At 46.2% G+C, this 27099-nt stretch overlaps 1 long non-coding RNA gene across 3 annotated transcripts in view; it reads left to right on the top strand.

The window, feature by feature from the left end:
• Window positions 1-39: 39 nt before the first annotated feature.
• Window positions 40-27099, top strand: part of LOC102382542 — a 51508-nt gene continuing 24448 nt past the window's right edge. Inside the window, exons 1-2 of one of the 3 annotated variants that reach the window (XR_001357553.2) lie at window positions 40-247; window positions 8537-8749. This is a non-coding gene — a long non-coding RNA (uncharacterized LOC102382542). Of the gene's footprint in view, window positions 248-8521; window positions 8750-27099 lie in introns of all 3 variants that reach the window. The other 2 variants (XR_001357552.2, XR_001357554.2) reach the window with 2 other exon arrangements.

The raw sequence follows: 27099 nt of genomic DNA, 5'->3' as shown, positions 1-27099 counted from the left end.
GGGCCGGAGCCGGGCGGGGGCGGGGGCGGAGGGCACCCCCTTCCCCTTCCCCTTCCCCTTCGCGGGGCACGGAGCCGGGGGCGATGCTCGCGGGCGGGCGGCCCTTCAGGGAAGCGCACCCAACTCCGCGGGCTGAGCCGAAAGCCACGTGCGGGGCTGCGGAAGAGCAGCTGATGCCCAGGAGCAGCAGGGCCTGGCTGCACGGGGGCACGGCCCTAGTAGCAGAGGACGTTACATGTGCTGCGCGGTAAGCGAGACTAGGCCGGCGGCTACGGGTGCAGGCGTTCAAGCGCATTAAGGCTGTGTGCGCGCTGACTAGGGGACCACGGTTAGCCCCAAGTCAGTCCACGCACACCGTGTTACTGCGCAGTAAGGGGTCTACATGTGCATTACTGCACAGGAACTCATCCAGCATAAATTTGATGCCTGCATCCTGCAAGTAGTAAATTTACGCCCAAGTCAGCGTAAGTCACCGTACTTACTGCACGGTCTGGTTGTGCACGTGTAGACGAGCCATTACTGCACAGTAAATGTGCATGTGTAGATACACCCACTGACTCATAGATGGGGAGGGTGAGAAGGGACCTCAGGAGGCCACATCTAGTCCAACCCCCTGCTCAAAGCAGGACCAGCCCCAACTAGATCATCCCAGGTAAGGCTTGGTCTAGGCAGGTCTTAAAAAACCTCCAAGGCTGCAGAGTCCACAACCTCTCTGGCTAGCCTATTCCAGTGTTTTGCCACCCTCCTCACGAGAAAGTTTTTACTAATATCCAACTTAAATTTCCCTTGCTGCAACTGAAGACCATTGCTCCTTACTCTATCATCTGCCACCACTGAGAACAGTCCAGCTCCATCCTCTTTTGGAAGCACCCTTTAGGTAGCTGAAGGCTGCTGTTAAATCCCCTCTCAGTCTTCTCTTCTTCAGAAAACTAAACCCAGTTCTCTCAGTCTTTCCTCATAAGTCATGTCCCTCAGGCCCCTCACCATTGTCATTGCCCTCTGCTGGAATCTCTCCAATTTGTCCATATCCTTTCTGTAGTGGGGGGCCAAAACTGGACACCGTACAGTACTCTAGATGTGGCCTCGCTAGTGCCAAATAGAGGGGAATAATCTCTTTGCTCTATCTGCTGGCAACACTCCTGCTAATGCAGCCCAGTATGGCATTAGCCTTCTTTGCAATGAGGCACACTATTGGCTCATAGACTCATAGACAATGAGGGTTGGAAGGGACCTCAGGAGGTCATCTCATCCCTGCTCAAAGCAGGACCAGCCCCAACTATCTCATGCCAGGCATGACTTTGTTTACCAGGGTCTTAGAAATCTCTGAGGATGGAGATTCCACAATGCCTCTGGGGAGCTTGTTCAGGTGCTTTACTAGCTTCCTAGCGAGAGAGTTTCTTCTCAACATCCCCGGCTGCAGCTTGAGACCATGACTCCTTGTTGTCTTATCTGCTATCACTGAAAACAAGGAGCCATGGTCTCAAGTTGCAGCAAGAGAAGTTTAGATTGGATATTAGGAAAAACTCTCACACTAGTAAAGCGTTGGAACGAACTCCCCAGAGACATTTTGGAATCTCCATCCTTAGAGATTTCTAAGACCCAGGTAGACAAAGCCTTGGCTGGGGTGACATAGTTGGGGGTGGTCCTGCTTTGAGCAGGGAGTTGGACAAGATGACCTCCTGAGGTCCCTTCTAACCCTCTTTTTCTATGAGTCTATGTTCCACCAATTAAGCTAGCTTCTGTCCTGCCATGCTGCTGCCTGTTGGCTGCTCCTGGTCATAAGCTCCTCTGCTTTGTGACATCAAGACAATTAAAAAGGAGAGAGGGTAGTTAATAGCTGTGGGATAAAGAGTTTAGAAGGGAGCAGGAGGATGACAAGAAGCCATGAAGTCAAGTGATCCTTGCAGGGCTGCCTGACTAAAAATTCTGCTGCCACTACTGGGCACTTGGTTTTAAACTTTGGGTGGAGCAGGAATCAGAAGAGGGTGCAAGTGCACCACTGCACCTCCCCTGGATCCATCCTTGCACTCAGCTCCATGTCCCCCCTAACTCCCCAGCTGTCCAAGGGCTGATGTGCATGGGCAGATCTAAGATCATGAAAAGGGGCAAGGGGAGAGGGGTGGCAGATGGCATGGAGCAGTATCACATACAACACAAGGTGTGTTTTTTCTCCAGTTAAAGAGAAATTAGAAGCTTTACTAATAGGCTGGGGGGCTAGCGCTATATGTGTTGGTTCAAATTCAAAGCAAAAACAAACAAAATAAGCACTGCCATTGGCTGAGTCAGATCATAGGTCCATCTGGCCCAGCATCCTGTGTCACAGCAGCAGAGAGTGGATGCTGAAAGTGAGAGTGAACTGGGTCTGACCAGAGTTTTTTCACATCCTGCTTGTAGCTGCCAACATCGAAAGTCTAGGAAGTTCTAATTCAGAGGCTGTATCTCTCGTGCCCAGACTCAATAGCTGCTGATTCCCCTTTCCTCCAAGAACTTGTCCAGTCCCTTTTGAAAGCTGGCTAAACTGCCAGCGTCAGCAACATCTGGTGGCAATGAGTTCCACACTTGAATGACACGCAGTGTGAAAAAGAACTTCCTTGTGTTAGTTTTAAATGTACTACCTGCTTATTCTTTTTGGGACCCCTAGTTCTTGTATTGTGTGAGAGGGTCAAGAGTAAATCCTTATTTACTGGGGTGGGAGGAGCACTATATTATTCAGTATAAGGTCAAAGTAAAACCAAATATAACTACTGGACTGGGCATTCATTTGCTAGATTATATACAAAGATTTTAAACACAACAAACTAGGCAAAAAAGACTCAAAATAGTCAAAAGATATTGTCTCATTGGTCCTGTAGTCATAATAGGTAAATGTATCTTTCTGTGACAAAAACAGAACTCCAGGAGAGAACTTACCTGGGGGGGGGAGTCGAGCACAGGCAGCGTGAAGCCGCGCTGAGCCAAAGGAGTGACGGGCGCAGAGCTGCAGCTGGGGAGAACACCACGCCAGAAGAAAAAAAAAAGCAAAAAGCAGCCAACCCGGGAGGAGCCAGGACCAGCTCCCACGCCCACTTGGGCGCGTTTTATGGCCGCATGCCAGCACCAATTCACTGGCCAGCTCATTGAAAAGGGAATAAAACTCCCACCAGACAAGAGGCAGGGGGGGACCAGAAGTGGATTCCCCCTGCAACAAGCAGCCCAGAGCAGAGCAAAGCCCCACTGAGGGAAAGTGGTGGCAGCCCCAGGAAGGGGCTTTTGGAGATCATTCAAGCCCAGAACAGCTATATTACTCACCTGAAGCAGAGCCGTGGGCTCCTGAGGTCTCCGGACTGGATTGGACCCACCAGGGACCTGCGGAGAAAAGGAGAGACAGCTGTCCACACCACAGCAACTGCAGGCCAAAGAAAGTGGAACCGACGCCGGGAGACAAGGTAACCCAGGGTCAGGCTAGGCCAGTCCCACTATGGCCTGAGCAGAGTGAGGCAAACTGACATCCGTATATGTCTATACTGATTCAAAAGGCCAAGACACGTGTACCAGTACCATGACCAAACCCAGAAGACCGGGATTCAACATCATTGGTTGGCGTTAGGTGGGGTGTAGGGGAGGCAGAGCCCCAAAATGGGAAGACTAACGGGAGGATCAAAGAAGAGGACCAGGAGGGATGGAATATACGTCTTCCTCCCCTGAGGACCCTCTGGAATCTGACTCAATAGTAGGCCGTCTTTCCTCGAGCAGTGGCGACGTCTGAAAAACCCATGTGAACCAGATGCACTTGTGAACAGCACGATTGATTACACTATCTCATTCAGATTCATAAAGCAACATCTAGCTTTGAACATCTTGACCAGTCCCTCCAATCCTTCAGTGTCAATCATTTCTACAGCTGAGTTAATATTGCCACTCGAGTTAATGTTCTTAGCTAGAGCTAAAAACAGTCTGCAAGGCTGTGAAACAGAAGAGAGATATCACCAGGAAAGACCAGCAGACAGCAAATTGCAGAAGAAAGGACAGTTTGAATAGTGGGACTTAAGACCATTAAAAAGGATAGAGGGTCATTAACATCTGCAGAGTGGAAATAAATTAGCAGGAATCGAGGAGATACAATACATCATGAAGTCACTTGACTTATAACTGCCAGAATAGAAATGCCACCATCCCTTCCAGGCAGTTGGTCTTAAACTTTGGGTGGAGCAGGAATCAAAGAGGAGGTATACCACTGCCCCCTGCCCTAGATACGCCCCTATTTGTATGTCCTGGTGGGAGGGAGGCAGGAGCTGGCTGTGTAGGCTGCTGGCAGTGATCTGAATACAACGTGTGACACATTTAATAGAGCCATCTTGGTTTGATATCTTATACATCTCCTATGAGGGGAGCAGCAAGGGTTTTCCACCCCTCTTCATGCAAAGGTGGTTCTAGACTGCCAATACATTAGGGACCTCCCTGAACCAACCCCCCAGCTCAAGAGATAAGAGGTTTTTATAGTCTTAGCCCAGTGATTCTCAACCAGGGTGCCCAAGCATCTGATTCGCAAGATAAAACCAGAGATTTCAAATAGGAATCCATAGTATCAAACACATGCTCAGGCAGGAGATTGGACTAGGTAACCTCTAGTGGTCCCTTCCAGCCCTACTTCTCTATGATTTTATGACCTGTTGTAGTCTTTCCAAGTGCTTTGCAACAGCAAAACTGTTATTTTCCTGTTGTCAAAAAATGAATGTAAGCTAAGAGCTGACATTTTCTAAGAGGTACCTTGAGTCTCTTCAGGGGTGCCTTGAGTTTAAGAAGGTTGAGAGCCACTGTCTTGAGCCCATGGATTGCATTTTGCAAAATGACCCTTACCTTCATAAGATGAATGAAAAAAAAACTCTAAATCATATCACCGCAGCTAGATCTGAAGAACACCTACACATTAGAGCTGTGCGAAACAGCACCATTTTGTTTCAACTTCCGTTTCGCCATTTCACTGTTTCAACGCTGTTTTGACATTTCACCCATAGGCTACAATGGGGAAGCACAAAACTGCCTATAACTTTGTAATTTCTTGCCTGATTCAGATGAAATCGACAGGGATGGTAGCCCTTGCTGAGGCCATGAAGCCTGCCAGGTTTCAAGGAGATAGGTGTAGGGGTTTCTGGGAAACTGCACCTCAAACTGTTCAGAGCAATATTTGTTTCACTTTTAAGTGTGAAGGCACAGAGAAAGCTCAGTTCAAACAGTGCTTTTTATGCTGTTTTCCTGTCCCAATCCCAGAGCACTGGGATTGGAAGGGACCTCAGGGAAGGATCACAGTCACTAGCCAGCTACACAGTCAGTGTCAGAGCAGTCCTTTCCCCCTCCCTCTCCTTAGTTTCTCTTTAGCTGCAAGCAAGCCTGGCTTCGTAACTCGAAACATTTTGAAACTTTTGAAACATTTTGACTGCCCTTGTTTCATTTCAAGGCTGTTTCAAAGCCTTTAGTTTCATTTTAATTTTGCTGTTTCAAGCTCAAAATGAGTCGAAACAGCGTCAAAACGAAACAGCCGGTGAAATTTTGCACAGCCCTACTACACGTTCCCCACGTCTGCTAATTAGCATGTATTGGAGCAGACCTGATTAATTAGCACACCTCAGCAGCCTCATGTGTATTCAGCATCCCTGCACTTCGATATGGTGGCGGGTGCACTTTAACTAAAGCTTGTCAAACAAGCGCCGTTTTGAAGCACAGGATACTGCATACACAAGACTCTGCAGGCCCTTTAATTAGAATGCTTCCTCAAAGCCACTCAAATCAAAATGATCCTCCACCCCGGAGCATGTTTAAACTCGCCCAAAATGGCTTAGCGAGATCTCATTGCGTGTGGCTAAAATGCCATCTCATGAAGGCTGATTCAGTGTAAAATTCCACTCATTGATGTCCCATATTACACTGCTGACTAGTGGGTTAAGGAGGCCAATTGCTAGTGGGTATTGTGTTGATGTTCTTCATCTGGCAACAGTAGCAGTGTGGCTACAGTGAATAGGAAAAATGAAAAATTTTAGCGATGAAGGCAATATTTTTTTCTTTGTTTTGTAGGGACTAGCATAGTAGGATGTCTTCAGTGTGGGAGAGTGAATCTGTGGTGGGTTACAATGTGGAGTATGAAGGTAATTTTGTCTGATTTCATTTTGGTTTTTGTGTGTCTTTTTCAGCCAGCCCTAGCAAGGATAAAAAAAAATTTCAGGAATTTTGCAATGGCAATTGTGTTCCTTCATCAGTGGCCAGGAGGGTGGGATAATGTTGGGAGTATGGAGGCCTAGGCTGAGGCATGTTTCCAAGGGCTTAGAGTCCTTGATCCTTGTGGTAGTTAATAGAAGGAAGACAAGATAATAGTAAATATATAAGGAAATTATGGAATGATTTAACTTCTGCCTTTTTGGTCTCACCTATTCAAGAGAAGGCTAAGTTGTCAGGTGAGAAGGATCCCAGATCCCAGCTTTCAGTTCATGATGATTAATGCTTGGTCAGTGGGAAATAAAATACGAACCATCTCCAATTTAATAAATTATGGAACCTCTGATGTTTTGTGTACTGCTGAAATCTGACTGGATCTAGTTAGGGCAACACTGGGGACAGTGGGAAGGAATGATTATATCCAGCATGGAGTGTAGAGGACCTCCCACCCCAAAACCAGTTTGGCAGATTATCCAACTACCATATAATTCCTACGTTGGGACGAAGATGTGCCTGCTTTGGGTATATCACTTACCATGCTGTTCTGTCATGAGCTGATTAAATTCCTCTCCACAGTGTTATCAGAAGAGCAGAGATTGATTGCTTCTGGCAGTTTCAGCCAACACGCCATTAAGTCTTCTGAGGCAGTTCAGAATTTGCTAATATTTATCAAGACCCTGGGCCTGTTTCAGTTAGTTACATGGTTAGCTCATACAGTTGGCAAGACTTTGGGTCCACTAGGATTGGACACAAGATATTTAGACCTAAAACCTATAGAACTGGCTTGTAACTCCTGCAGTTTAAGGTTGTGGCTCATTTCCTTTGTTGGGGCCTGTTGATGTCCTGTCCTGATAGGAAGTGATGGGATTGCTCTTCAGGTGCTTTGTCCTTTTCTCTCCCAGCGATCTCAGTGGGGGTGATTCTTGGAAATTACTCTTCTTCCTGATGAGCCATCCTATCACCTCTCTGGTGTACATGCAGCCATTAGAAAAGTTAGTAACAAGACCTGGGATTAAGTGTACTCAGTATACTGATGACACCCAGCTCCATGACACTTTCTTGTCTGATTCAGATAATGTAGCTTAGCGATACAGTAAGTGCCTAGCTGATGGTGGGACATGGATACCATAGACTGACAAGGTTCAGACTGGACAAGACTGAAGGGATGATGGTGTATTGGAGAAAGGAATTGGAGGTGATATCAGCCCTTTTGACTATAGGAGTATATTCGCTGTCAATACTGGGGTTTATAATTTCAAAATCCCAGCTGTTGTTTGATGATCACATTACAGCCATATCTCAGCCATCTTTTTGGCATCCGCTGGAGGGTGTAACCTATTCTTTCAAAAGTAGACCTTGCTACTGTTATCCATGTTGTTTCCATCTCAGGATTGACTGGGGCAGTGTAATATGCATTCATTGGCTACTCCTTAAAAGGATGGAGGATGGAACTGTGTGTACACTTGGCAAACATGCAGATGATAATAAGCTGGGTGGGATAGCAGAAACTTTAGAGGACAGGATTAGGATTATCAATAATTTAGATAAATTGAAAAAAATGGCCTGAGATAAATAGGATGAAAGTCAATAAAAACAGTATTACACTTAAAAAAGAAACAATGCAATGCACAGATACAAAATGGGGAGTGACTGCATTACTGCAGAAGAGGGGGGCTAGACTGCATTACTGCAGAAGAGGACCACAAACTGAATATGAGTCACCAATGTAATATGGTTACAAACAAAAGCTAATGGTATACTAGGATATATTAACACAATTGTTATATTCAAGTCACTGGAAATGATTCTTCCACTCATGTTGTCACTGGTGGGACCTCACATGGAGTACTGTGTCCAGATTTGGGTATGACACTTTAAAAAGACCCAGACAAATTGGAAAAGAGTCCAGAGAAGAGTAACAAAAATTATTAGAGATCTAGAATGCATGATATATAAGGTAAGGTTTGTTGAAATGTGATTATTTAGTCTAGAGAAGGGAAGACAGGAGGTATTAAAAGGATTGTTTTAAAGAGACCAATGATCAGTGTTCAGTTGTTCTCCTTGTGCACTGGGGACAGGATAAAAAGTAATGGGCTTAAATTGCAACAAGGGAGATTCAGGTGAGAAGTTGAGAAGAACATGTTCACTATGGGGGTGTGTAACAGGATGAGCAAGGGAGGCCTGCTGTGATGCCCCCTAGTTGCCATCTCAGTCCTGCCTCCCACAGTCTCACCCTGCTTCCTTTCCTGCCATGCCTTGAAGTTAGAAGTAAAGAGGGGAGGCTGCCCTCTGAGGCTGGTGAGCCTAAAGTGCACTCTCTCTCTCTCACTCCCAGTCCTTGCTCCCTCAGGCCCTACTTGGCTTAAGGCAGCAGTTTCCATACTGTGGATCACGACCCTAAAGAGGGTTGCAACATCAGCAGCTAGGGTTGTGAGATTTCTGCGCCCACAGCGAGCACAGGGTTGCAACGGGGCTGGACCAGTTCTGGGCAGAAGCCACCTCCACAGCCCAGCAAGAAGGACCCCGCACAGGAGGGAGCACTGCCCTGTCATAGACCCTAAAGGTAAGGTGTGCCAGTGTGGAGTTGTGCCCCCACTGCTGCTGGGTGGGCAGGGGGCACCTCAGCTTGCTGGCCATGGCAGTGCAGCACCTCCTCCTGCCCACTGGACCACAGAGCCCCGGGGAGAGGGCAACAGAGCAGGGAGCCCCAAGGCCACAACAGACACCTGCATCCTCCTCCCCACCTCCCCCAGGATCTGCTCCAACCATGCCACCCACAGGGGGAAGGGGACGGGGCAGGGGGTGGAGGGGGACCCAGGCTCCAAACTCCCCCCTGGCCACCGCAGCTGCCACGTTTTGTGAGCAGCAGCCTGGGCTTGGGCGCTTCTGGAGGGACTGGAGGGCTGCAGGCTGGGAGGGAGAGGCACCAGCAGGACCAGGGGCTATGGGTCAGGAGCGAGAGGCACCTGGGAGAGTAGGGGGCTGTGGCTTGGGAGTGAGGGGCCATGCTGAGGAAATGGGGTCATAAATGGGGTCATGTTGAGGAAAAGTTTGGGAAGCTCCATCCCAAAAGCTTGGCCTCCTTCTGCCCCTGCAGCCACACCCATGCCTTGCAGGTGTTACTTGGTTGCCATTTAATCTCTTGTCTAGGCTTCAGCTTTCCTAGCCTTAGCCTACAGGTTACTCTGGCTGTAGACAGGTAGCCTAGGCCCGCTGACTCTGGTCTGGCCTTTTCATCCCAGCTTCTTGGCAGCCCCTGGCTGCTCCTCTGTGCCTTGGGGCTCAGGCTCTGGCCCCCTCACCCTCAGGCCTGCCTGTGCCCAGCGCCCCTGCCCCTGGCAGAGCTCAATACCTCACCTGCCCCTCAGGCTCCCCTGTGGCCTCCTTTCCTCCCCTATCCGCTACATCTGGTCCTCCAATTTCACTAGAGCACAAATCCAAGTCACTGCTTCCAACTCAAGCTTAAATCATAACTTAAACATAAACGACAGTTTCTCAACTAAAAACCCACCTAGCTCTGGCTAGTTCCCTCACTACAGGCCGTCAGCTCCCCTTAGCTCTCCAGGCAACTCCAGGGAGCAGCTCAGTTTCCTGCCACGCTGCCTGCTGCGGGCATCTCAGGGCACTCCTCTCCCTGCAGCTTGCAGGGCCTGGCTGCCCCTTCTAGCCTGGGCCCTAGATTTATATGGCTGAAAGCCATGCCCCCTTTCTGCCATCTGCCTTCCCCAGCTCTGCATGGGGATTTTCCTTGTTAATTAAGGATCAGCCTGCCCCACACAGCCAATTTAGCCTGCTGCATCCTCTTAAAAGGACAGGAGCCCCCTGGCTCCCTGTTAGTCACCTCTCCTCCCTTTCCATTGCACCCGCATACCAGGGTTTAGGTCCCCTGTTACAGAGTAGTTAATCCTCAAAACAGATTATCTAGAGAGTCTGCAACATCTCCATTACTGGAACTGTATCCTGTAATGAACAACTTTCTAGCCAGAAATGATCTTGCCATGAGCAGAGGGTTAGCATAGACAACCTCCATGTATGTATTCTGTGTTTCTGTGAAGACCATTTGAAACCTGCCACTGGTGCCAAACTCTGCAGCTCATTGCTGAAGAAGGCATCTCACCTGGAGCACATGAAACCAGTGCTCCAGTAAATACACTGCCTGCCTCTGTGTGGAGTTCAGGTTGTTACGAACTCCAATGCCCCAAATGGCCTGAGGCTGCCCTGCATAAGGGAACGCCTCTCTCCCCTGCTCATGCTGCAACAGGTGTGGGCATTAGAGGCATTCATAATAAAACACATGAGGACATTCTCCGAGTGCTCTCAGAGGCTGTAACTCACTTCTCACCTTGTTATTAATAAGTTTCCTGTTGTGATACAAAAGGCACATGTTCAACAGGGTTCCAGGAGAATGTGTAAGGGCCATGCCCCATCCTGGTGAACTGGGTTGAGTGGGCAGCTCTCAAGGCTGAGACCCCGTGGAACTGATTTTAATGCTGCTGGGATTTAATTTTATTGCATCTATTGTATTATTATGTTATGGTGCCCAGAGTCTTGGAGGGATGCATTTATTATTTTAAATCTCCCTACATAAATTTGGGCTCCTGATAGGATTTTTTTTTGTGGTGCCGGTATTTGTACATTGGGATATGGGTTGAAACCACTATGCTCATTTCAGATAGTCCACTAACCTACATGAAATGAACTTTTTCACATGCAGATCTTTAGAATCATAAGTTAGTTAGTGTTAATGCCAAGTCTGCAAAAATGCAAGGCCAGCCAAGTTTGACATGGAAATATCATAATTAGGGACCTACCGAAATCATGAAATCCAGCCCTGCCGTGAAAATGGCAGCCAGCCCCACAATGTCCCCATGAAATAGGATGGCTGCCTCCTTGAGTTAGGCAGACCCCTAATCATAATGTATGTGACCAAGTCAGGACTTGCATACACTTACGTGTGTGTGCTCACGGTTACTCTTTTTCGTGTATATACCCAAGTGGCTACAGAATTCAGCAAGGTGTGTCCAAAGGCACTCATGTTCTGGACTGCAGCTGAACGTGATACTTGCTACCCCAAATGACAGCATATGTTGCCCAGTGTGCAATCCAAGAGTTTTTGTATTTCTTATAATTCTTCAGTGCCTCCATCCTGATTTGGAGGCATCTGTTTCTTTAGACAGAGGAACAGATCTATCACAAATGGGTGGAGGTTTTCACAATGAATAAATGGGCTGAGGTGATTTTACAAATGACAATTACAAAAAAATAACCTTTGTGGAGAGGATCTCAAAACAATAATGAATAAATTCTGTGAGGGAACACGTGAGGAAACCAAGGTATGAAGAAATTAAATGGCTTGCCCAGGGTCTGACAGTGAGTCTGGAACAGAATTAACAGCTCTTAACTTTCAGTAGTGTTTTCAGCACAAGATAATCTGTCTGGAGTGACTTCCTTTCACTTAACACGCTGTTATAGGTTGTGCTTTTTTTTTCTGGCTGCTCTCCCCCATGTGTTTGCTCCCCAAGCTGCTGTATTGGGCTCAAAATGCATTCAAGTACTTATAAACTTACCGAGTCTAGTGTCCAGACACTAGCCACGCATCTGACCTTGCTCACACACTCCCAGGGTACAGATGTTACTGCCAATACCACCTCTTGGGATGTGTGGCCTAGTTTCCCTAAACCCAAGATCATGGGACATCCGCTCCACAGCCCGCCCAGAAGTTTGTACATGCTACCTCCAGAGCTCCACCCTACTTGGTGCCCTGATTTATTGTTTAATTCCTTGGAGACTTTGGTGACTGTTAGAGTGAGTAATGTAAAGTCTTCGCCATTGAGCATTTATACCCTTTACATGGACAAGAGAAAGCAATGGGAAAATAACAAAGTCCTGCATGCAAGACTCTGACTCATTTTCCTCACCCCTTCTGAGGTGGGTCTTAGTATCCTCCAGGAGCTACAGGGTCCTCCTGTGTTCCTCCTCCTTTCACCCAGACATTTCTTCAGATTTGTTCTGGTCCTTCTTTGCTAGGGAATCTCCCATTTAACACTTTTTCTATGACTACCCTTACTGCAGGGGTTTTTCATCCTCCAGCCCTCTGCATTTATTATAGGGGATCACAGTCATTAGGAGCGCAATAATTTTTGACTGGTAGTCTCCCCTTGCATTTAGACAAACAAAAAATGTCTTAACATTGTACTATTTAGTTAAGTATCAGTGACTGCACTATTTACCTTTCTGCAGATGTGAAAATTCCCCAGGTCTAAGTTGAACAATTTGTGCCCTTGTAGCAGACCTCATGTTAGTAATCGACTAAAGAGAGGTTCATATAATACTCATAACAATAATACAGCTATCTCCTCCATGCTTCATGGTGTGCATATCATATCTAAACTTATCCACTTTGTAACTCTAATCTTTCCCTTTCTATTCCCCTCCCTTCTTACTGTATGTTATCTTCACTCCTTGCATCACTTCTTACATTAGATTGTGCTTTATCTTTTTTTCCCCTTGTGTGCCTATTAATAGACTTCTGATTGTGAGCCTGGTTGAAAGCTCTAGCCCCTTCCATTTTTTTGTATAGAAGGTACACGTGCCTGGGGCTGACCTGTGTAAGGGAATGCCTTGCATGCAATTAAATAATGTCCATACAGAAGCAGATGAGGAGAGGGTTTGCAATTCCTCTTGTGATTGTTTCGTGAACTAAAATGGCATTTTTATAAGACACCTCAGCTCATTAGATACTCTTAGAGAAAAATGACTGCTCAAGGGTATGTACACTCAGTCCAATCAACAGCGAGCAAAGCTTGCACAATGGCAAACACACCTTCAGGCAAGTCATCAAGATCAGTTTCTAGCTGGTACAAAGAATGGTGGGGGAAGGAACCAACAGCCATTACCTGAGAAAGTCCTAGTCCTTTGTTGGTCTTGACTGAAAACTAGCAAAACAAAACTGTTTCAGCATCATTGACTGTAATCGTAAAGCCAGTAAAAAAAGGTACAATGGGCTAACATTACTAAAGCTATCATGTGAAAGCGGCAAAGAGTTACTTTCTTCTAACACTGAACAAGGAACTTGTTATAACTAGGAAAACATCATTACTCCAAAGCTACTCTCTGGTCCCTTTTCTCTGGTTCATTATCAAGCTTCTGCTTAGAATCTTCCCAGTGTCCATTCATGCTCGGCTTCCTGATATAATTTAAAATCAACAGTACACATCCTCACATCTTCTGCCCTTTGCTTTGTATAATGGATTATGGCCTGGTTGTGGAATCTTTTCACATGTTGGTGAACAACTTACTCAGCTAAGTGGGCAATAGCATCTATTTAACAACAGATTATAGACTCAGGTATGAGCTTTGTCACTCCTCGGGACCTGGCTTCAACCAGTTTTGTGTGGGGTTTTGTCCAGACTCTTCACCCAAATGATCAAATAGAGAGCCCTGTACAATAAGTTTACAGCTCCACTCAACCAGATTCTCTCTCTTCACTGAGGATGTAGTTGTGAGTACTGTTGCTATGATGGCGGTATGACAATTGAAGTGGGTTGCAGCCAGCTGAAGGTACCACCTGTTTCCTGAATACTCTGTATCTTGATCAGTTTCAGCCGTGTCGGATATTGGAGAGCACCCAGATCCAGGGACAACAAGCTGCTCTTGTCTGACATTTTTCTTCAGCCGCTCATATCAGGACCAGCTCTCTGCATTTAAATCTGGGCGGTCTTTCAGCTGCATTCTGATGTTTAATGAAGAGATCCCAAGGTCTCCTAAATTTTGTATCGCTCAATTCAAATCCTTTAAGAACAACCATGTGGGGCAAAAATTCTATAAGCCGGTCAGTGCTGTTTTGATCTTTTGAAACTCAAGAAGCTTAACTGGGCTTACTTCAGTTACCAAGGTCAGCACTGTCTTGTAGCTCACTAGAACTAGTATAGAATCGCTTTGTTATAGAATTATTTTAGCAATCTGTACAGTTCTCCATCAGTCCATTCCTGGTGGGTGGTGGGGGCTGGAAGCAATATGTTTGAAGTCATACTGTGTCCCAACAGCTTGCAATTCAAAGCTGGAAAATGGTGGCTCATTGTCAATGACTATTTGTTTTGGAAAGCCACAAAAGTAAGGAAGTCTTTAAACTTTTCTGTGGTTTGTTGACATAGCTCTCATGAGAATCAAAGTACCTATGAATCTGGAATAGAGAGCGGTGCTGCTGATTCTAGTGCTGTTCTTCTGTAAAATCTTTGAGCTAATGTTGCATGTAAGAAAGCTTCTTTGAATATGATCTTGTCATTTGGCTTGACTTTCATAATTCCCCCTTGCATTTTAAGTTTTGTCCTATGTTTCAACATTCAGATTCACTGCCAGCATTTATGAGGGCCTCTTGTGTCTCGTGTGTGCTTGTGTGCAAGGACTATAGGGCTACCATCTGATGGGCATAGAATAATCAGACTTTCCTCTTAGGAGACTTTCCTTCTCATCACATTGACATGATGGGACAACCGTGCATTCTGTTGTATGTAATTGTGGCCACAATGTCTTATGAACGGGGATCCTGGTTTTCTCTGTTTAAAAATTGCAAATGCTCTGATAAAAATCTCAAATTGTCTGATAAAACCCCCAAATCCACGATTAAAATGAAGCCCCATTATAGATAGAGAGAGAGAGAGAGAGTGTTAAATGGGAGATTCCCTAACAAAGAGGGACCAGAGCAAAAGGAAGAGGACCACAGGAGGACCCTGTAGCTCCTGGAGGATACTAAGACTCTAAGACCCACCTCAGAAGGGGTGAGGAAGCTGAGTCAGAGTCTTGCATGCAGGACTTTGTTGTTTTCCCATTGCTTTCTCTTCTCCATGTAAAGGGTATAGATAGTCAATGGCAAAGTCTTTACATCTATATATAGGTATCATTTGAACACAATGTTTTATTGATATATTTGCAATTTTTAAGGAATTTGGAAACCTATCAGTGTGTCAGTCACTATAATAAAATACATTCTAAATACCTATACATTTTGGTATTTGATTCTGGGTTTTTTATCATGGAACATCAGAGCTCCCCCCGCCCCCTTCATTCACCAGGACACAGGTCCAGGGCCCTCACTCCCCATCCACAACCCCACAGCCCTGCTGCTGCCCCTCACTCCCCAGCTGCAGACCCCACCCCACTCTGCCAGACAGGGCTATGGGGCCCAGCTCCCACACAGACAGCATGGTCAGAGTGGAGCCCATGGTGGGGGTGCTGCCCACTGTGGACTCGGGCTCCCCACCCTTCTGCCGACCCTGCAGGGCCTCCACAGCCCAGTGGGTGGGACCTGGAGCAACAGGGCAGAGTGGGGCCAGGCCAGGAAGCTTCTTGCTCCTGCAAGCCCCATACTGCCCTGGCAATGTTCCCCCTGCCTGTCTGGCAACAACGAGGGTGGTGGTGCAGATTTGTGCCCCTTGCCACTGTCAGGCAGGCAAGGGGTGACTCACCAGAGTAGCACAGGGCTCCCAGCAATGGCAAACAGCTTCCGCGCCCCACTATGCCCTGCCGCCCCAGGTCCTGCCCACTGGGCCACAGAGGCCCCTGGGGGAAGGCAGAAGGGCAGGGAGCCCAAGCCCATAGCGGGCAGCCTGCACCCTCCTCCACACAAATCTGAGGGCCATGTGCCCCCCACCAACCCTCCCAGGAATGTGTGCAGCCCCCCCCCTGCCCCCCAGATGAGCTGCCTGTGGCCCCATCCCACTACCCACCCTGGCCCTGTGGCCACGCATTCCAGTCCTGGGCCTCAAGCCCCATGCACCACCCAGTCTGGGCAACAGCTGCCCAACTCCCTCCCTCCCTATGGAGTCCTCAATAACCGCCGCCAGACTTACCTGTGGGGAGCTGCTCTCCAGGCTCCCTGGTGACCATGTGCATGTGTGCGTGTGCACATGCACATGGTGCCCCCTGCCTGGCCACCCTCCTCCCGCTCCCCCCAGTACCTTGCAGGCAGGAACTCTGCCAGCCCACAGAGAGCACGTCCAGACGAGTGCACATGTGCCCGTTGCCCCGCCTCAAACCCTTTTGAAGCGAGGCAAGAGACATGTGCAGGAACGAAAAAATGCTCCCCACGCTGCACATTTGGATATCCAGGGGTCTAAAAAAACCGGAGCAAAAAAAAAGTGGGGCAGGGCACGGTCCCGGACTGTGCTCTGAAGCAACCAGAGGCAGAGGGGCCCCGAAGGTGGCAGGACCAGGCTGGGCCCAGCACGCAGTCTGTGCATGCTGCGCCGGGTCCTGCCACCAGGAGCCCAGCCCGACTGGACGGCAAATGATCCCCAGGGCTAGCAGGACCTGTCTGGGTCTGGCACACGGTGCCTGCGTGCCACACCAGGGCCTGCCACCATGATTCTGCCAGGCCAGGCAGCACAGAAGCCCCAGGGCTGGCAGGACCCAGCTTGCCCCAGCACACGGCTCCCGCTATGGCTCAGAGCGCCCCATTCCGGGTGGCAGAAGGGCCCTGAGGGGTCCTGCCACCATGGCTCAGAACATCCCACTCCTGCTGCTGCTGCTAAAAGTAAGTTATGGGCCCGGGGGGGCAGGGGCTGGGGCCCTCCAGGGAGGAGCTAGGACCCTGGGCAGGGGGGCTGTGGCCCAGTGGGGGATCGGGGCTGTGGCCCTCCAGGGGGGAGCTGTGGGGCGGCAGTCTATGTGCTGTGGGGGGGGGCTGCACCCTGTGGGGGCCACGGGACCCACCCGTCCTGAGCAGCTCCCCCACAAGGTCACCCACAGTCCCCCCGCTATCGCCCCACACCTACCCACACACCAACCCACATCCCTCCACACACACACAACTACCTCCCCCCAACCCCTTCCCACCCTCTTCCTGCAAACACCACATCCCTTCATCACACACCCATCATGTGCGAAGAAAACGAAAAGTACTCATCAACACGTATAGGTATTTAGAATTTATTTTATCGTGATGCTAGAGACACTGGTAGGCTTCCACATTGCTTTAACATTGTAAATATACCAATAAAGCATTGCCCAACCAATTGCTCTCTCGCTCTCTCTCTCTCTCTCTAGATATGTGTGTGTGTATAGAGTGATCTTTTGTTTTAATTGTGGAAAAACATGGATTTTGGGGTATTTTTAAAAATGGATTTGGGATGCTGTTGCAGCAGTCCAGCTGGCATAAGGGGTAGAGTCCCCAGGTATCACGTGGCTGGGCCCCAGAAGCTCCAGAGAGTGAGTAGCCCTGAGCTGCTTGCCAGGGCAGCTTTTTTACTGCTAGGCACAGCACAGGTGCTGGCCCCGGGCTCTAGCTTCCCCTGGCTGCACATCCGGGAGGAGCCAGGAAGGGTTATTTTGCCCCAAGTGGCACGATTTGCTCCACAATGAAGTGCATGTCCAAGCACGTGTGCTGAGGCAAAAAGCCCTGACTCAAATTTACACTGCTTCTATTTGAGCTGCTGCAAGCGCATGTGCTTGCATGTGTGGACACGGCCAGAGAGCTCTTTGCAAAAATGGAAAATCCGCGTGTTTCTTCATTAAAATGAGAAATCCATGTTTTTTTTTCCATTTTCCCATGGGAAACAGAAAACCCAAATCTCTGCTTACGAACTTGATAAGTTTGCACTTCGAGGCTGGCAGACCACTCAAAATGGTACTCATGAAAGTACTGTTATCATTCCAGGCATTTGGAAAATCTGACAGAGCAATAAGACTGCTCAGTAAGTTATTACATATGACTGCATGCTTTGCTGGTGCATATTCTGCAATAAGTTTCAGTCTCATTATGATTAATAAGTAGGGTGACCATACATCCCTGTTTGGCTGGGACCCTCCAGGTTTCCATAGCCCAGTCCCGGCTAATTGGTCAAAAGTCCCTGGGTGGAGTCTGGCGGGGAGGCAGAGTATGGTACATTTGGACCAGGTGGCCCCTGCTCCAGCTTACCCACCTTGCTCTCACAGAAGCAGAAGTGCCTGCCCAGCTGCCTGCCTGGCATACCATGCCACTCCGTCCTCCTGCTACACTCGGGCCTGGGACTTTGCACTAACCATCTGGGACTAAGGTATGGAATCTGGAGTGTTCTGGCCAAATCAGGACATATGGTCACTCTATTAATAATGGACCCCTTGCATTTAAGTGGCAGGTTGTCCAGTTCTCTGCTATGTGTAAATAAAAAATATGGATCGTGGCATGACATTTGCTTGAAATTACTGAGACCTCGAAATCATTCTATGTCCTTACATCACTGCATGTTATCTCTCAGTTTAGGCACAACTGATCTTGGCATCAGTAAGCTAGATGGAGCAATCTCCTGCTGGCTTCCAAAATTCTCAGAGTAATTGAAAGAGTACCCACCAACAATTTAGCTGGTAGCATTTGCTGAAATGGCTGTAGACTTGCAAATATACTAAGCTTCAGGGCATGGAGTTAGTGGAAGTGACAAGGTAAACTAGCAACCTTGTCAAGATGTTTGGGTTTTCTTTCCATGAAGAAACCAGCTGCTCTTAGCACTGTATCTAATGGTCAGAAAGAATAGCCTGAAAAAAAATCCTAATTTTCAAAGGTAGACAGTTGAGCAGTGTAGGTAGAATTTGTAGGATTGCTTAAAGATTTATTTCAAGAAACTTTTTTGTGACTCCCCTCTGACACCATTAGACCCTTCTGGTTGCTCATTTTGAATGATTTTGTTTCAAAAGAAACTATTTAGAAGCTTCGTTCTAATGCAAGACAATAATTACTTGGCAAACAATGAACTTAACCAACCACCAGAGGAGTCTCGGTGATTTACAGCTTTCAAAGGAACTGAAGCTAGCTTGTTTTTTGTCTTCTGAGTTAATGCCTCTGTAATATTGTACTCTGGACAAAATGTCTTTTTGAACTTTTTTTTTAATCCTAAATAGAAAGTTAAGCCCCTCTACCACCTGATTCATTGAATACAAAAGAAGATTTAATATCCTCTAAATTACTCTATAAAGAACAAATCTACCAGATGGCAGACTTAGTTGCTCTAGGGGGATGTGGCCTGCCTTTCCTGAAGAGGCTTTTGAATAAGGTTTTGAAAGAGAGAGCTAGTAGACACGTTAATCTTTTTATCAGTGGGGTGCTGTGATCTAATGTCTAGGAGAGGTAAAAGGGACAGGAGATTTAGTCCCTGGCCCAAAAAAGGAATAAATAGAGGCACACAAAGATCCCTTCAATTGTTCTCTCAAATGTCCTAGAAAAAGCAACCTACATATGATTTTAAATACCCCTTCAGAAATGCAAGGCAATATTGTTAAGACTGTGGTGGTACCCATGGTGTTAAGGTCAAAGGTGAGGTATCAGTTGAAAACCAGTCCAATATAACATAAAGACCTCAATGGTGATGCAGATGGGTGAAGAAGACATACTTCTTAATGGCTGCAAAAGGAGATGATGGCTGCAGTAGTAGAGGAAGCCTGTCACCTTGGATCTCCTTGCCACTGGACACAGGTTTCTCCTCTGCCAAAATCTGTGCAGTTGCTCATGTGCAACAGCCTCTTCATGTAAAACAAGTCATATGCCCTGGATCCAACCACCAATATGACATAACCCTCTCAATCCAGGCAAAGAATAAGAGTTATGATATTTATGATTTGTCAAAGATTCTTTGCTAGTATTTCACTCCCAAATCCACAAAATATATCTGAATATGGACCGTGTTTCACGGGTATTTGTTGTAGCCATGTTGGTCTAAGGACATAGGCAGACAAGGTTTTTGGGCTTGGGCCTTGGGCTTCTATTCTATTGTATCCCATCTAGGAAGAGCACAAAACAACTGCAGACACTTCCTTAACTTGAAGAAGGGTGTTTGTACCTGAAAGCTTGCAAAGACAAATTTTTCCAACTATTTTAGTTGGTCTAATAAAAGATATCAGATTTACTCAAAGAACCTTGTCTGAGTATGAACAACATTCTTCAAGAAGAAGTTATTTTGTTTCATTTTTTTTCCAGGTTTCCCTATGTGAGATGCTACATAACTTTAAAAAGCTTATCTATAAAAGAATTTCCTTGTGAATCATTCTTTTCAATGTCTTTGTTATTGTCCAAATGCTGAAGTGAATAATTAATATGATAAATATTATATTTAATAAATGTTCCCTTTCTGTTCACATATGGACACACCACAATTTTCTCAGGCTCATTTTCTGAATTTTTTCTGAGAATAACTCCAGATCTATAGCCCATTTCTAAGTGTTTCCTTAGAGGAGCAATGGTTTTAAATTATAGCAGGGGAAATTTAGATTCAGTATTGGGAAGGACTTTCTCACCATAAGGTTAGTTAAGCGTTGGAGCAGATTCCCAGGAGAGGTTTGTGGAATCTCCATCCTGGGACGTTTTTAAGAGCAGGTTAGACAGACACTCATCTAGGATGGTTTAAATAGGGATGATCCTACTTTGAGCAGGGGGTTGGACTGATGAAATCTTGAGCTCCCTTCCAGCCTTACTTTTCTATGAGCCTGTGATTCTAAGTGTTTGATACTGAAGCTGTTTTGTTGTGAGACACGTGAAATATTTCTGTCCCTTAACTGGCCGAACATAACTTCTGGAATTGGTTGGGGGGGGGGGGGGGGGGGGGGGGGGTTGGTGCCTTTATTTTTTTTACTATGAATTCAAAACTGTTCTCTGCAAATATTCAGATAAAATTTACTCCGGGTATATATTCCTAGCACAAGTCTCATTTCTGGAAAACCAATACAACAGATATAGGGACAGTGCCAAAACAAATCCGTCCACAAAAATATAGATCAGTGGTTCTTAACATTTTTAGACTTGAGGCACCCATTGTTAGATTTAAAGCACCCTTCATTTGACTCAAAGCATGCCTTGGAAAATGCCAGCTGTTAGTTTTCGCTCATTTTTTGACCATAGAAAAATAACAGAGCAATTATTCTGTTGTAAAGACTTCAGAATGACATACTAGGGATTCCTATGTGAAATCTCTGGATTTATCTTGTGAATCATATTTGCACACCTAACAGTGCTACTATTGCATGGCATGCTGGTTGAGAATCTCTGAGCATTCACACAAGTGTTTGCAGGACTCACCCATCTCTGTTCTGATGCAGCATGGTAAAAATGGAGAACCTGCTGCTTTACAAGGTGGAAACTGGTACACGCTGACTGCATGCAAATCTTACATAGATGATTCCAAATAGATCACTAGCTGGGCTTATTCTTAAACAAATGTGACCCAGTCATTTCACTTCTTTGCTTAATACATGATAAAGAGCAAAAAGGCAGAATTATAATGTTAAAAAAGGAAGGAGAAAGACATATTATGAACAAAGTCTTATGGTTAGGGACAAGGGAGAGTAGGATATTCTCTATGGCATTACACTAACATGGTAGCCTTTAGCAGTGGTCAGTACCTGAGGGTTCATAGAAAGGAGAAAAAATGTCATCAAGTTTAGTGATCAGCTTTCACTCTGAAATATGTGATCTGATCTCCTTATCTTAATGTGCATTACTAGGATATCTGCTTAGTAACAAAGAGAGAATTCAGCCTAACAACAGCTCATTTATCCTCGTGCTGTGTTAGGCAAAGAACAAGCATCGAGCTAAAACATTAATTCTGTGCAGACCTTCACCTAACATCGTGATTGCTGTTTGTGCCAATATGTATACTAAAAAACAATCTGTATTCATAAAAGAGAGGTATTATTCTTTCATACAGTTACAGAAAAACAGCTTTCTCCCCAGTGTAAAAGAGGTAATTCAAATGGGAAAATGTAATAATATACATTCATCCAAATTAGTCTTGAAAAATAATAGCATTGGTTGGATCCAGTTTCATTCTTTTTTGTAGTCTCTATTTGCTTTTCTTTGCACTCTAAACGAAGTTCTCAACCCAACTAGAAGAGATACAGACCTCTTGTGTAAGTTAAATCATGTCTACATGGAGATGTTACGTTGATCTAGGCCACTGCTCTATTTAAACAGCTTGTCCTCAGTGTGGACAGGCAGGTTGCCATCACCACTTGCCATCCCGGATTGGTACTGGGCAGTAGCTAGTCTATTTGTGATGCTATAAGAGGAAAAATGCCATATCATAAAGCTTGGCAATACACAGGTAGCTTCTTTGAAAGAAGGGGGTTCTCAAACAATGTAAAATCAATTGAAAGCATACAAAAAAGGTTGTTCCTCAAAGACTTGACCAATAGGACGTGTTGTTTTTCATGGTACTGCAAAGCTCAGCTGATCATCATGGAAGATTGATATTAATGTGGGATGGGTAGAAAGGTGTCTCTTTAGACACTGAGGCCTGTTTTCTAGAATGAGCAAAGGAATATTTGTTCTCCAGGGTTCAGTGCACAGTAGGGGTGTTACAAGTTCTTCTGCCTTTCCAGGAAACTCTTCATAACCTCTGCTTCCATGGCTGTCTCAGGGCACCTAGGGGTGCTTGCGCCTTCAAGAGCAGAAACAGCTTAGCAAAGGAGTCTGGCAGGCTACCCAGAGCCCCACAGCTGCAGGGTGCCTGAGTAACAGGCTAACAAGATAATTAGCCAGTGCCTGCCGGCAGTCAGCTGACCGGAAGGAGTCAGAGCCCAGGGCATATATAAGCTCAGGGCTGAGGCTAGCCCTGAGGGTCACTCTCTCTTTGGCAACTGGCAGGAGAAAGAGCTCCTGCACAAGAGAGTGGCCCCATGCATCTGGCTGCCTGCTTTGCTACCTCTAAATGCAGTAAGACTTGAGTCTAGGGGCTTATAAGGTGCCCAGAGATAAAAGGGTCTGGTATTCCAGGGGTGGGAGTTGGCTCTCTTAAAGGAGCAGAGTGCTGCCTTTATTATTAGTGTTATGTTGTAGCCCAGGGGCTTAGGTTTGTGTTATTGTTTGAACCAGTGGACTGGAAAGAGGCTAATAGGGGAGGAGGAGGCTTCACTGGGGGCACACAATTGTGTAAGGCCCCAGCGCCAGAGGGGTGTGAGCTGCAAGGGGCCAGGGACCCAGTAATAAGAGGAGTTTGTGGGCTATTGCCTCAAAGCTGGGCCCAGCACAGTAGGTCTAGGCTAGAAGGCCTAGCTCAGAGCTTTCCAAACTGTGTGCCGTGACACATTAGTGTGTCGGCAGCAGTGTGTAGGTCTGTCGCGCGAAATGCAGAAAATTTTGCGGAAGGGCACCGCGGAGCTCCCTTACTCGCGTCTGCTTCCCTTGGCCCCTCCCCCGGAACTGAATTACTGTGTCGCGAAATGATGCATGTCTAAAAAGTGTGTCACCAACATGAAAAGTTTGGAAAGCTCTGGCCTAGCTATATCAAAGGGGCAGAGCATAACAGCACTGTAACGCCTGTGAGGCATGGGGCGTGGTAAAGGGATGGCTGGAGCCATGCAATTGGCCCATAAGGCCTGATATGTCTCGTGCAGCAGTACTGAAGAGAGGCCTGGCAAAGGGCCTACAGATCGGAGAGGTTCAGTAAGCTTAAGCGAAGGCTCATGGGCAGCCTCCCAAATTATTTTTCCATCAAAGGTGAGGCAGCTGAGATAAGAGGGCACCTTCAGGGCAGAGCTTGCACTGTTACAGAGCCACCAGGGGCATCACAGCCACCCCTGGGGATATCACTCTGTGACGATGGCCTATGAAGCTTTTCCCCAGATCTTTAGACAAGAGAAAGGAGTGATTTAAATTCACCATGAATAGTTGAAAAGTATCAAGAGAGTGTACATTAGGAAAGCTGAAGGGTAGATAGATGAAGATCCTGGATGTTTCTCATGATTATGTGCCTCATGAGATAAGTGTCTACTTCATTTTGCACATCTGTGAGAGCAAGGAAAAGATAATGGAGGGTGGACAGGAGCAGGGAGATGTATGAGAACAGAAGGTGAAGAAACTTTCTGAAAATCATGGATAACTTGAGAGGATGCATTGATTTCAGTATTGAACAATGCTCAAAGTGGTCAAAGATAAAAGGGCTCACAGATGTATTGTGCTTCTAGGATGCCAGCAGGCATGTATTGTAATGAAGGGCATGTATTCCTCTTTGATATTCTTAGGAACTGATAACATGGAGAGGATGATCTGTCATGATCTGTTTTCACATGAATGGTCCCAAAATGGATTTGAGGTAGCAAAAGTAACTATAAACAATAAGTATCGTGCTGCTTCTTGATTAGAAGCAAAAACAAATCTACAAGAATGAGTAAATTTAAGACCAATGGGTCTGAGGCAAATCTATGCTCTCAAACTCACAGAGGTGACATGTTAAAAAACGCTTGTACTTTTTCATCTCCTGGGCCAGTGAGTAGGGATGAATTTGTGGGATAGTTCTATAACTCGTTGGAATAAAATAGTCGTCAGAGGTGGGTATGTTCCCTGCAAACCTTTGCAGGACATTGAAAGTTTGATGTTCAGTACCTGACTGTTGTAATGAAAGGTGTAATGTCTCTTTACAAGGCCACACAAACACCCTCAGAATTCTGCGCTCGGTTGGGATTAATTCACTAAGTTTTTGAATAGATCATCTCTATTTTGGGGGTTTTTTTGTCCATTCTGAGATACAGTGTCTCTCTGGATGATAGTCCCCCTCCATGTAGGCTGTGGTGTGAATGTCCTACGGAAAATCAGAAAAAGCACAAACACTTACTGTCCTGCTCATGTTTTCCAAGCTAATAACAATAACATGTTTAATCTTCCATAATTTAGGAATGTGTTTTTCATATCCTCTTTCCCAATTTAAAGTTACCTTCAAGCTGGTAAGATGTTTTCCAAATTATTTCCACCTTCCTACTCAAACAGCATAGACTGAATGTTTGGGTAGCTATGCTGGCTTCTGGTATTTGGGTTGTAAGTTTGGCTGAGGCAATAGTCAGAATTCTAGTAACTGCATATGCAACCTTTCAGGCAGGCAGTCCTTAACATTACATGATGTTACCTTGAAGAATGTCTCAGACATAAATGTGTCATGTTCAAAGAGGTGACCGGCAAAACAGAAATGTATCCAGCATTGGTGCGGTGCTCCCAGCTGATGTAGAAATGGCAGCAAAACACCAGGGTCCCAGGAGGTTTGCTGTACCTTGCTATGTGTATGCCAAAGAAGACCACTGGCTTTGCCTTTAATTTTATTTTATGATGACTATCGTTCAACATAAAGTATACTGTAATACTTCATAACCTAACATTATTTTATTAATTAATATAATTGTTAGACCCTGACTCCATGTGGTGCCCAATGACTTAGGGAGACAACGGTTTAATTACCCACAGATACTGTTACTCATTAGCCAGAGCAGAGCAGGGAGCAAACACCAGCACACACTGCTCACAATAACTTCAGAATGAAGACAGCTTCGGGCCAGCTCCCTCACTGATAGAATACGGGGAGCCACAATGAACAATAGTTTTCTCCCATATTTATATTCTTTGGCTTATACTCATTAACATTTATTCTACCCTCACCCCTCCTATGTTCCACCCATTTTTCCTCCCATCTCAAGCTCCACCTCTGTTTACTGTTTGCTTCATTAGCATGGAATTGCCTATGTACTTTACTCATTTACATATCTTTTTGCTATGAGCGCACGTCTAAGACCTTGACTCCTGCTCTTCAGTCAATGGGCAGACTTTGACCAAAACCTGGAAGCTTCTGGAGGCTTCTTCACCAATCACCATTCACCTTTTTGCATATGTTCATCTTGGATTCTGTTACCAATTACATGTTGTTTTTCACATTCCAGTCTGTTTTTCTGTCTCATGTTGTACCATCTTCCACCCTTTTTGGGCCCCTGTATCTTATCTCATTCCTCGCTGTAGCTGGTTTACAGCACACAGACTCGCACAGATTTACCTGCTGCTTTTCCCTCAGAAAATGATTGACACAGTTAAAATGGTTACTCAACTTAAGCAAATGGCTGGCTTAGCATAAGCATTCATAAGCAAGATCTGGTTGCCTAAGCATCTTGCAATATATTTTTAATATATCATTCTGCCTTGTGGTTAGCAGCTCTGCTAGGCCACAGGTCGTGCCTATTATTCAGCTGCAAATCCAGCACTCCCTAATAATACAAATTATTGTCACCCTAACAATAAGTGCATTGTATTATATTATCATAATACTAGTATTATAAGAAAACTCTGCAGTAATTGATTGAAACACAAATGCTTTATAATCTGTAGTAGGGTTGGAGTGTTGTAGCTATGATTCATATAAGCTAGGGTCGGAAGGGACCTCAACAGATCATCGAGTCCAACACCCTGCTCTGGGCAGGAAATAGTGCTGGGGTCAGATGCCTATCCAGGCTTCTCTTCCTATCCACCCTTCTCTTAAAGACCCCCAGGGTAGGGGAGAGCACCACTTCCTTTGAAAGCCCATTCCAAATTTTGGCCACCCTTACCGTGAAGAAGTTTTTACTGATATCTAGCCTAAATCTGCTCTCTGTCTGTTTGTGACCATTGTTCCTTGTTACCCCAAGAGGTGCCCTGGTGAACAGAGCATCTCCGATCCCTTGCTGCGTCCCCCTAATGAATTGGTAGGCGGCCACAAGATTACCTCTCAGCCTTCTCTTGCGGAGGCTGAAGAGGTCCAGGTCCCTCAGTGTCTCCTCATAGTCCTGTAAGCCCCTAACCATATGAGTGGCCCTCCTCTGGACCCTCTCAAGTTTATCAACATCCTTCTTGAAGTACGGCGCCCAAAACTGGATGCAGTACTCCAACTGCGGTCTGACCAATGCCGCATAGAGGGGAAGTATCACCTCCTTGGATCTATTTGTCATACAGCGGCCACTGCACCATGCTGCCACCGCATGCTGCTTTTCCATGGCAAGTCACACATGTGGCTCCACAGGCTACTGACTGGCCTCACCCCCAGCCAATCATGCATCGCACATCAGCCGCCTGTGGAGCCGCATGTGTGACCGGCCATGGAAAAGTGGCATGCGGCAGCAGTGTGGGGTGGTGGATGGCAGCAGCTGCTGCTGCATGCAATCTTTTCC

The sequence above is a fragment of the Alligator sinensis genome, unplaced genomic scaffold (genome assembly GCF_000455745.1).
Source record: "Alligator sinensis unplaced genomic scaffold, ASM45574v1 scaffold85_1, whole genome shotgun sequence".
In the NCBI taxonomy this organism is placed as follows: Eukaryota; Metazoa; Chordata; order Crocodylia; family Alligatoridae; genus Alligator; species Alligator sinensis.
The sequence above is the reverse complement of the archived record's forward strand: the minus strand, read 5'-3'. Positions and strand labels throughout refer to the sequence as shown.